We start from the raw sequence: 8,907 nt of genomic DNA, 5'->3' as shown, positions 1-8,907 counted from the left end.
CATCAATAACAGTCCATTATTAAAAAAAAAAAAAGATGCTTCTTCCTCTCAGCAAAATGCAAGAGAGCTGTTACCTGCCAGCTCTGTCTTCCTGAGGGAGGCCTGGCACCCGGCTTGCCTGGACTTACAAAGGACTTTTTCTATTTCCCCCCACCCACACACACACACACACACACACACCCCCCTCATCTAACCAGAACTAAGCAGAAGAAAAAAGTTTAATGGGCATCTTGGGCCATACATTCCCCGGTCCCAGTATGGGAGGCCTATTTAAACTTGATTGACTAAAACTCCGTTGCTGGGTTAGGGACTGCTGAGACAAGAGACTGAGTCAAAGGGGTTATGGGCAACATTTGAACAAAGGTTAAGGGTAACATTTGAACAAAGGTTAAGGGTTCATCATAGCTTCCAGCCCGTTGGAGCCCTGACCACACATGCTGTCATACTTTTCCTGGGATGACTGGTGGAAGTCCTCCACACAAAGTTTATGAACACTCCAAGTAATCAATCCCTTTAAGTAAGATCTGAAAGTCATGCTAAACTGAATCTTATTCACAACAGGTAAAATACCCTGATGCTGCAACCATAGTTAAGCCATCTGAGAAGAAACAATGAGGTATTCCATCCAGTATATCTTCTATTCATAAGAATTTCAAGCAGGCTCCTAAGTGTCTGGTTACTCCTTAACCTTATGTTTTTCCTGGTTATTAATCGGTTTATTGAGATGTTCCAAACCAGATAACCCCTTGTCACTAAGAAAAATAATTATTTACACAATGAAAAGAATGCTTTGAAGAGGCTGGACTAAGGGCATAAGATGGCTGTAAAGCAGCAAACAGTGTGCTTCAAGAGGGAAAAATCTGACACCATCCGCTGTTGTTCTTGAGAAGCTGGGAGAAACAGATCGTCTCTTTCCGTTGTCTGTTTAACCTTCAACGATTGAGCTAAGAACTTTACCTGTCAGCAAACAACCCGAGTGCATTGGACTGGTGAGATCCCAGCTCTCGCTCTCTCTCTTTTTCTCTCTAGACATAGATTTCTGAACCTACTTTTATTAGCTAAGCTTGAGCTAGGTTTCCCCAAATACTCAATAAAACCAGAGTAATATTGTAATTGGTTTGGTTTGTTTTCCCTTGCATGTCTATTACTACTAGTATCATTATAAATTTCATATACTTAGCAATAAATAACTTTTATAGTCAAACTGGTAGTAACTGGGTATCTTTTTCCTTCTCTACTTCTCCTTCCCCACTTGCTCCACAGTAACACTTCTTTTACCTAAGCCAAAGATCCCTGTGAAGCCCAGAAATACTGTGGGGTCCACTCATCAAGAGGCTATCACTACTAGGACAGTTAGGGCAAAAGATTAGGATGTGCTGAGTTTGAGACACACAAGGGGATCAGCTTGTACAGGCTGGTTGACCCAATTTGGCTCAGATGTGCCCTAATGAACTCAATGCTGGCCCATGAGGGGGTCAGTTGGACACCCAGCTGGATTCAGAGGTATTCTGTTCATCTGTGTGCTTGTTGCTTGTGTCTGACTGCATTTTATTGTTACCTTAATAAAATGATTCCTGGCATATGAGGGTGTCAGCCTGTACATGCTGATCAACCCAGCTGGGTCAGGTGTATCAAGTTAATATGTGTGTGTGTGTGTGTGTGTGTGTGTGAGAGTGACTGATGTGGTGGCTGGAGGAACCCAACCCCACTGAAACCAAGTCCTGCAATATAGCTCCATTGGGGGTAAGGACTTGCAGAAGGGAGAGATACAGCTCCATACAGAAACACAAGTAACACAAGTAGCACATTGATAGAATTACAAGGACCCTAGAAAAGTATCCCTAATAAATGAACGCACCCCAAAGTGATGGGCAAATCTGGTAACGGAGCACAAGATAGTCTTTTGTTGGTAAAAAGTAGCCATTAAAAAGAATGGGTTCATTTTGCACAGCTTGCTAAGGCTAGTGAAGCCTCTTCATGCTCAGAGGCTTTGCCCCTCTTGTTGGATCAAATGTAGTCCTGTGCAACATACAGATTCCACATGAATCACAATGGCATAGCAAAGAGGCTCTACCCTGTCTCAGGGCAAGCTATTCTGGCACTGTTTACTTGTCTGATACACCAGATTAAATGGCATGTGCATTAGCACCAGAGTTCACAGAAGATATCAATAACCAATTTCTTGACAATGTCAAGAACCAAGTTACTTATGGTGTGAAGCGTGGGATATTTGACTGCAGTCAGTCTGAGGAGTAATATACAAGTCTAGATCATCTCTTTGGGCAGGAAAGACCATGGAAGAGAACAAATTAGTCAGCAAATCTAAGGCTTTGGATCCACACATTTTGTGTGTAGGCAATTTATTCCATCTTTATCTAAGACTAATGACACAAAAGGAGTTAGGCACCTACTTGCCATTCTAGGCAGAGTCCAACACTTAGGCATTACTGAGATCCCCCAAATCCCCACTCAGCTGTTGCCTAACACTGTGTGAGGGTTTGGCTGGGATGTAGGCAGCCGGACCTGTGGATAGGTGCTGGGGGGGGAGAGGCTAGGAGGTTAGCAGGGCAGGGACACAGGTTACCGGAGCCAAGAGGGGAGATCCAAGAGATGCAGTCCAAAACATAAGCTGAGGTCAGGAACCAGGGGTCAGAGAACTGGTGTCAAGTTCCAGGGAAAAACTGGAGGTCAGGGTCAAGTAAGCCAAGTAGAGTAAGGATACCAGGAAAACTAGAGAGAGCAGAACCAGCACTGAGTTTCAGGGGAGATCCAAGATCAGGGTAAGGAAAGTCAAAGCCAGGTTAGAAGTCAGGAGAAACAGAGACAGCAATGTGAGGCTTGCTGAAACAGATTGAGAACTGTGAAGGCATGCCAGCAGCCTGGCTGCAGCCTGAGGCTGCAGGAGTGTTTAAAGGGGTGTGTATTGCCCTCCACTGTCAGTCTTGCTGCAGAGAACTAGGTCAGCCACATTAGTCAGGGTCAGGTGTGGTAAGTCAGTGTTGATCAGAGTCCCTCACACCCTGTAGTTATATAGGGTACATCTGTGTTGTATGCTCAGCATGTTGTGGCAGGGATGCCCCCAGGTATCCTACCTCCCTGTTCCTCCTTGTATTCTCCAAACCACAAAATGCACTAGTAAAGCTGCTCCAGGCACATCTCCCATTCAACTCTTGAGACCTCAGTTTCCATTGTTCTCAGGAGTGGCTACTTGGGACATCCCTGGAATGGCTTCACCAATGCATTTCCAAGTTTTAAGTGTGCAAGCAGGAGCAGGTGGCATCCAGAACATAGATGCATCCCTAAAAACACCAAAATCCCTCAAGCTGTTCAGAATTCTTTCACACCTAAATACTCAGCCTGTGCAAAGTGGCTAGTATTTGCTTTGGATTTGAATTCAGCTGATTTGGGGGACAGTGATTCGATTCAGTGATTTGAATCACTGCTCCGATTCGATTCAGCTGAATCTGATTTGGAGATTCGGCTGCTGCTGAATCTCTGAATCAGCCAGGCCAGGCCCATCCCCCACCCCCTCCCAGTCCAGCAATGGCTGCCATCTCCCAGCACTTGTTAAAAAAGAAACCCTGACTCAGTGTGTGCTACCAGGCGGGGGGCGATCCCTGCTGCCTCGCATTTCCCCATGATGCAGGAGGGCTCTGCATGCCAGGCAGGTGGTGATCCTTGCTGCCCCACACTGCCCCACATGGGCTCTGCATGAGCCCCCTGAAGCCTTGAGGCTGCTGCAGGAGCAGTGAGTCCCAAGGCTTCTCTTGGGTTTTGTTTCTTAAAGGGCCAGAGCTGTCCTGGAAGGGAGCCACGTGGGCTTTTTTTAAAGCCGGGGGGAGCGGGGGGGGGGCAGCCGTGGGAGGGCTGGGGGAGAGGGGCGCTGGCAGGGGTTCCCCCATGGTTCCCTTCCCCTCCCCCAGGCTCCCCCTTTCCCGCCCCTAGTACTTACCAGCTCGGAGTCAGCTGCAGCTCCCTGCTGCAGCCACCCGGGACTGCCCAAATCATCAAAGCTCTCTGAATCTTTGGAACAGATTCAGAGAGCTTTGAATCAATTCAGACCTTTAAATTGGTCCCCTCATTCAATTCGGATTTGGAGATTCAGCCACCGAATTGGGCTGAATCTCCTCTGAATCGAACCACCAAATGAAGCTTCGCACAGCCCTACTAAATACCTACTACATTCTCTTACTAGACACTCCCCACCTATTTTGCTTGGGGCACCTAATCTGATAAGCGTTCTCAGAGTATTTGCATTTTCCATAAAAAGTAGTTGGGGATAAAGCCTGGCTGGCTGGGTATATGGTGTGTTATACCCAGTAAACCAGCAGTTAATGCACTCAGCTGGGAGGCAGAAGAGCTAATTTGAATACCCGTACTGCTTGATTTGATGCAATCAATCAAACCCAGCTCTCCATCTCCCTAGGACAGTGCCCCTACCTTCAGGCTAGTGGGTATTCTGGTGTGAGTTTCCCCTCAGTCTCTCCAGCTGAAGCTGTACCAGCTGTTTTAAAATAATGAAACATTCCCGGGGGGGAGCAAGAGAGTCTACAGGGAGACTTGGCACTGAAGTGCGCTGACATGGAAGAGGTTCAAGTCCTGTGACAATGAATATTTCACTTGAACTGTTGGTTTCTTAAGATCTTCTTCTCAGCTGCTTAACTCTTCCCCTGAACCATATGGGACATCTGTGCATCTAAGTCAGGACAGGGAACTCCATTGACCTATAGGATTCCTAAGTCCCTTAATGAATTTAGCCCTAAGTGCCACTATCATGGCTCCCAAAGCATTGTATCATGGAATAGCAGAACTCAGCTGAAAATATATGCAGGGAATGTAGGAGAATCACACAGGAGGACAGCAGAACTGGTGGAGATATCAAACTACTATATGGCTCCAATGGAAAAATCCACAGAGACACTGCCATCTCTACCTTCAAACTTACCCCAACTGAGTGGCCTCCAAAGAACCAAAAGCTAGGATGTAGCGAGTGACTTAGCATAAAACAACATGCTAGCTTTAGTACTGCTTTATCCTACCAGTTTGTGTGTCTATGAGATACCTGTTATGGTATCATTTCATAGCCTAGACTGTGACCTCTTCAGAAAGGCAACTGTCTCCTAATACTTATCTGTACAGCATCTGGTATAGCTGAGCCTTGTTCAGGGCCTTGGTGTTAGTAAAATACAAGTAATAAATACTGATACTATTAAGAAGTGAGAAAGTGCAGATACACTCCTAACCCAGATCTATAATGGTAATAACGTACCAGAATACTACCTCCCACTGACTTCTGTGAGGGTTAGGCAGGTAAAAACCTTGGTGACTTTAGCCTCTACTGCAGTGATTCGCAACCAGGATGCCATGGACATAATTCACAAGAAACATTCAGAGATTTCAAATAGGAATCCAGTGTCAAAAACATTTTGACCTGTGGTGGTCTTTCCTAGTTCTTTGCATGGAAAAAACGTATCTATTATTTTTTCATAGTCAAAACTGAATGAAAGCTAAGAGATGGCTTTTTCTGAGGGGTGCCTTGAATTCAAAAAAGTAGAGAACCACTGCTCTTCTGCCTGTCTGCATCTTCACAGAGCTAAAATACCTTAGAAAATCAGGTTTTAAGCACCACTGCCCTACACCTGCAGGCTCCTGCTCCAGGTAGCCTGCACCTGCACACAAGTAGAGACATCCTAGACTCCTGCCAAAATCGTTACCTTAGCCATGTTCTTTCATGTTTATTTCATATTCTTATCGTATTACAGCCCTGAATATGTCTTCTTTATTTCCTTTCCTTTCCTGAAATCAGATTTCACCTTCATGTCTTAATTCTAAACATTTCAATCCATGTTCTTACAGATTTTTATTAGCCAAGATTTTTCATTTCTTTTCCTCTTGAAGTACCTTTAAACAGCCTCTTACTAACCACACCATTTATTAGCATATGGCCTTATTAGCAACTGCAATGTATAGCTGAAGCCAAGCTGCATTTAGCTTGGTTCATGCATCATCTAAAGTCAGCAAATACAAATACATATGAAATCTAAGTAAGATGGCGTCATTGTGTCCCCTTTTCAGAGTATAACTACATTTTAACAGCATCAGGACCAACTCTGCCTGTGCTTCAATCTGTGCAATCCCATCAAAGTCATTGGGTTTGACTGCAGAAATAATTTGACTGCTGGGCTTGGCATCATAGAATAACAGGGCTGGAAGGGACCTCAGGAAGTCATCTGGTCCAATCCCCTGCTCCAGACAGGATTAGCTCAGTCTACACTATGCCAGGCAAATGTTCGTGAAGGCTGCTTTAATAAACTTCTAGTGGCAAAAATGCCACAGCCTTTCTAAGTAATGTGTTTTAGTGCTTAACCATACACATTATTGGAAAGTTCTTCCTAATATCTAAACTGAATTTCCCTCCTTACCTTTTAAGCCCATTACTTCTTGTTCTGTCCCCTGCAGTCAAAGCCAACGATCAATCTCCATTCTCTTCATAACAAGCCATTCTATGATTAAAGATTGTTACCAAATCTCCCTCCAGTCTTCTCTAGACAAAGAATAATCTCAGTTCTTCCAACCTTTCCTCATATATCATGTTTATAGACCTCTGATAATTGTTTCTGTTCTCATTTGCAATCTCTCCAGTTCTGACAGTAGAAAAATAAGGCTCTGCAACTTGTACTATTAATGCATCCCAGTATGCTATGAGATTTTTTGCAACAGTATTGCAAAAACTGTCCCCACCTGTAAAATGGGGACCATTTACTTCGCTACTTTGCAGGACACTGTCAAGATTAGGGAAAGTTAGAACAGAACTTTAAAAGCATAACATCGAACACACTGGTTCAGAATACAATATTGTTATTTGGAGCTATTTAAAAGATCATGATATACAAAGAGTTATCAATGTTTTTAAAAGGGTTGCCTCTTACATTTCTTTTGTTTTAGCTACATCCTGTGATAAACACACCTAGTTGGTTTACTGATCACAGATGCATATTGTTTACCGTGGCACTAACAATTATCTTATGATCATATCAAAAGCAGGAAACTGGCCATGTCTACACATGCCTAGTAATGTGCATCAATAAACTCTGGAGCTTATTGCTCCAGAGTTTATTGCTGCCAGGCACACGTCTGCATGTGTGCCCAGCATCACAGCACACTGAACCTGGGCGGAGCAGCCCCAGCTGGCAGGGGACCCTAGGGGCCAGCCTGCCAGCCCATGGCTGCTCCCTCAGCTCAGTGTGCTGAGGAAGGGCTGGCTGGGGTGCAAGGGTACTTCAGCTCAGGGCTAGCTGACAGGCAGCCCCTGCACTGCAGCACCCTCATGCCCCAGCCAGCCCCACCAGTATCTACATATGTGCTGCTGCAGAGTATTTTACAGGATAGTGCTTGTATTTACTTTAAGTACTGTCTTGCTGCGGAATAAATTAGTTTCTTCAGCCTAATGGGGCATATGTGTCGAAGCCAAGATGTTTACTGCACAGCTAATTAGTTTACTGCGCAGTAAACATTTTGTGTAGACACACCCACTGTGTAGCTGTCAAAAGGTGACTCAAACCATCTTAAATTTCTCTCTAGGCTCTGGATAAGCACTTGACCAATGGGCCCCATATCAGTTACATCACTGAGCTGCTGTATTTGAATATGCATGTGTGTGTGCGCGCACTGTACTGATTTATTGCAAGGGAGAGAAGAACTCTTTCTCCTATACGATATTGAGCCAGCAGTATTTATTCCCAAATGTCCTACAAGCATGAAGGAAGCGAAGGTTACACTACTTCCGTCTCAATATACGCTTTGTTTCTACCTTTGTCAGCACTTCCTGTCAATCGCTACAAAGAAAAGAAGAGTAGGGGTTCTATTTCTGAGAAACAAGGCTAGCATTATCCTTATATTCCCAGAAGAATTTATAGCCAGACTTGAATAAGCAGCACATGTAGGCAGGTGTTGCTAAGCAGGCTGGTTTGAATACAGAAGGATGTAGACATAGAATAAGTTATCCATAGAAGAATGTAAAATTCAGTGTATGATAGGTGATCAATAGGAACAGTTCCAGGCTATTATTATGTATTCTTCTTGGAAAATGAGATCCAGATCATGTTTGGCCTTTCATGGAGATGCAAGCCAGTGGTCAAACTTGCAACTGCTTAAGGAACCCAGATTACTGTGGTTTCAAGGAGCTACTGAACAATTTCCCACTTGTGATCCATTAACACAAGTTGTGGACCCATAGACCAAGCCCAGGGGTGAGGATAATGCAAGTCTAATAAGGAATCAGGAAGTCTCACTTTCGCCCTGGCAACTTTTTCCCTTCTTTCCTACTTGACAGGAAATCCTAGCCCATTGTTTCCCTAATGCCTTCCAGAACCATACATGAGTTCTGAATACAGTCCCAATTCCTGAATACACTTCCAATTCTCTTCTTATGTACAACAGACATGGTTTTGAGCAGTAGCCCTCAAACTTTTTAGACTAAAGGCACCCTTTGGAAAATACTAGCTCTTAGCTTTCATTAACTTCTTTGAATACAGAAAAACAATAGATCAATTCTTTTGCTGCAAAGAACTCAGAAAGAACACAACAGGTCAGAATATTTTGACACTGTAGATTCCTATCTGAAATCTCTAGGTTTAGTGTGAATCATGTAGGCATTAACGCACACAACAGTGCAAATATGCACAGCATCTTTCACCACCCTTAAAAGGATCTCATGGCACCCTCGTTGAGAATCACTGGTTTAGAGGTTTAAATCAGGGGCCAAAATCAGTCACTGAATTTGCACCTTTGAGTAGTGAGTTCCCTGAATAAAATGGTTTTGCAGGTGTGTGGGCCCTCTCCCGATCCCCCCTGGGTCGCCATGTGCGAGTTCTCTCCCGATCCCATCTGGGTCGCCATGTGCGAGCC

The sequence above is a fragment of the Alligator sinensis genome, unplaced genomic scaffold (assembly GCF_000455745.1).
Source record: "Alligator sinensis unplaced genomic scaffold, ASM45574v1 scaffold68_1, whole genome shotgun sequence".
NCBI classification, from domain to species: Eukaryota; Metazoa; Chordata; order Crocodylia; family Alligatoridae; genus Alligator; species Alligator sinensis.
This window is presented reverse-complemented; position numbering follows the sequence as displayed.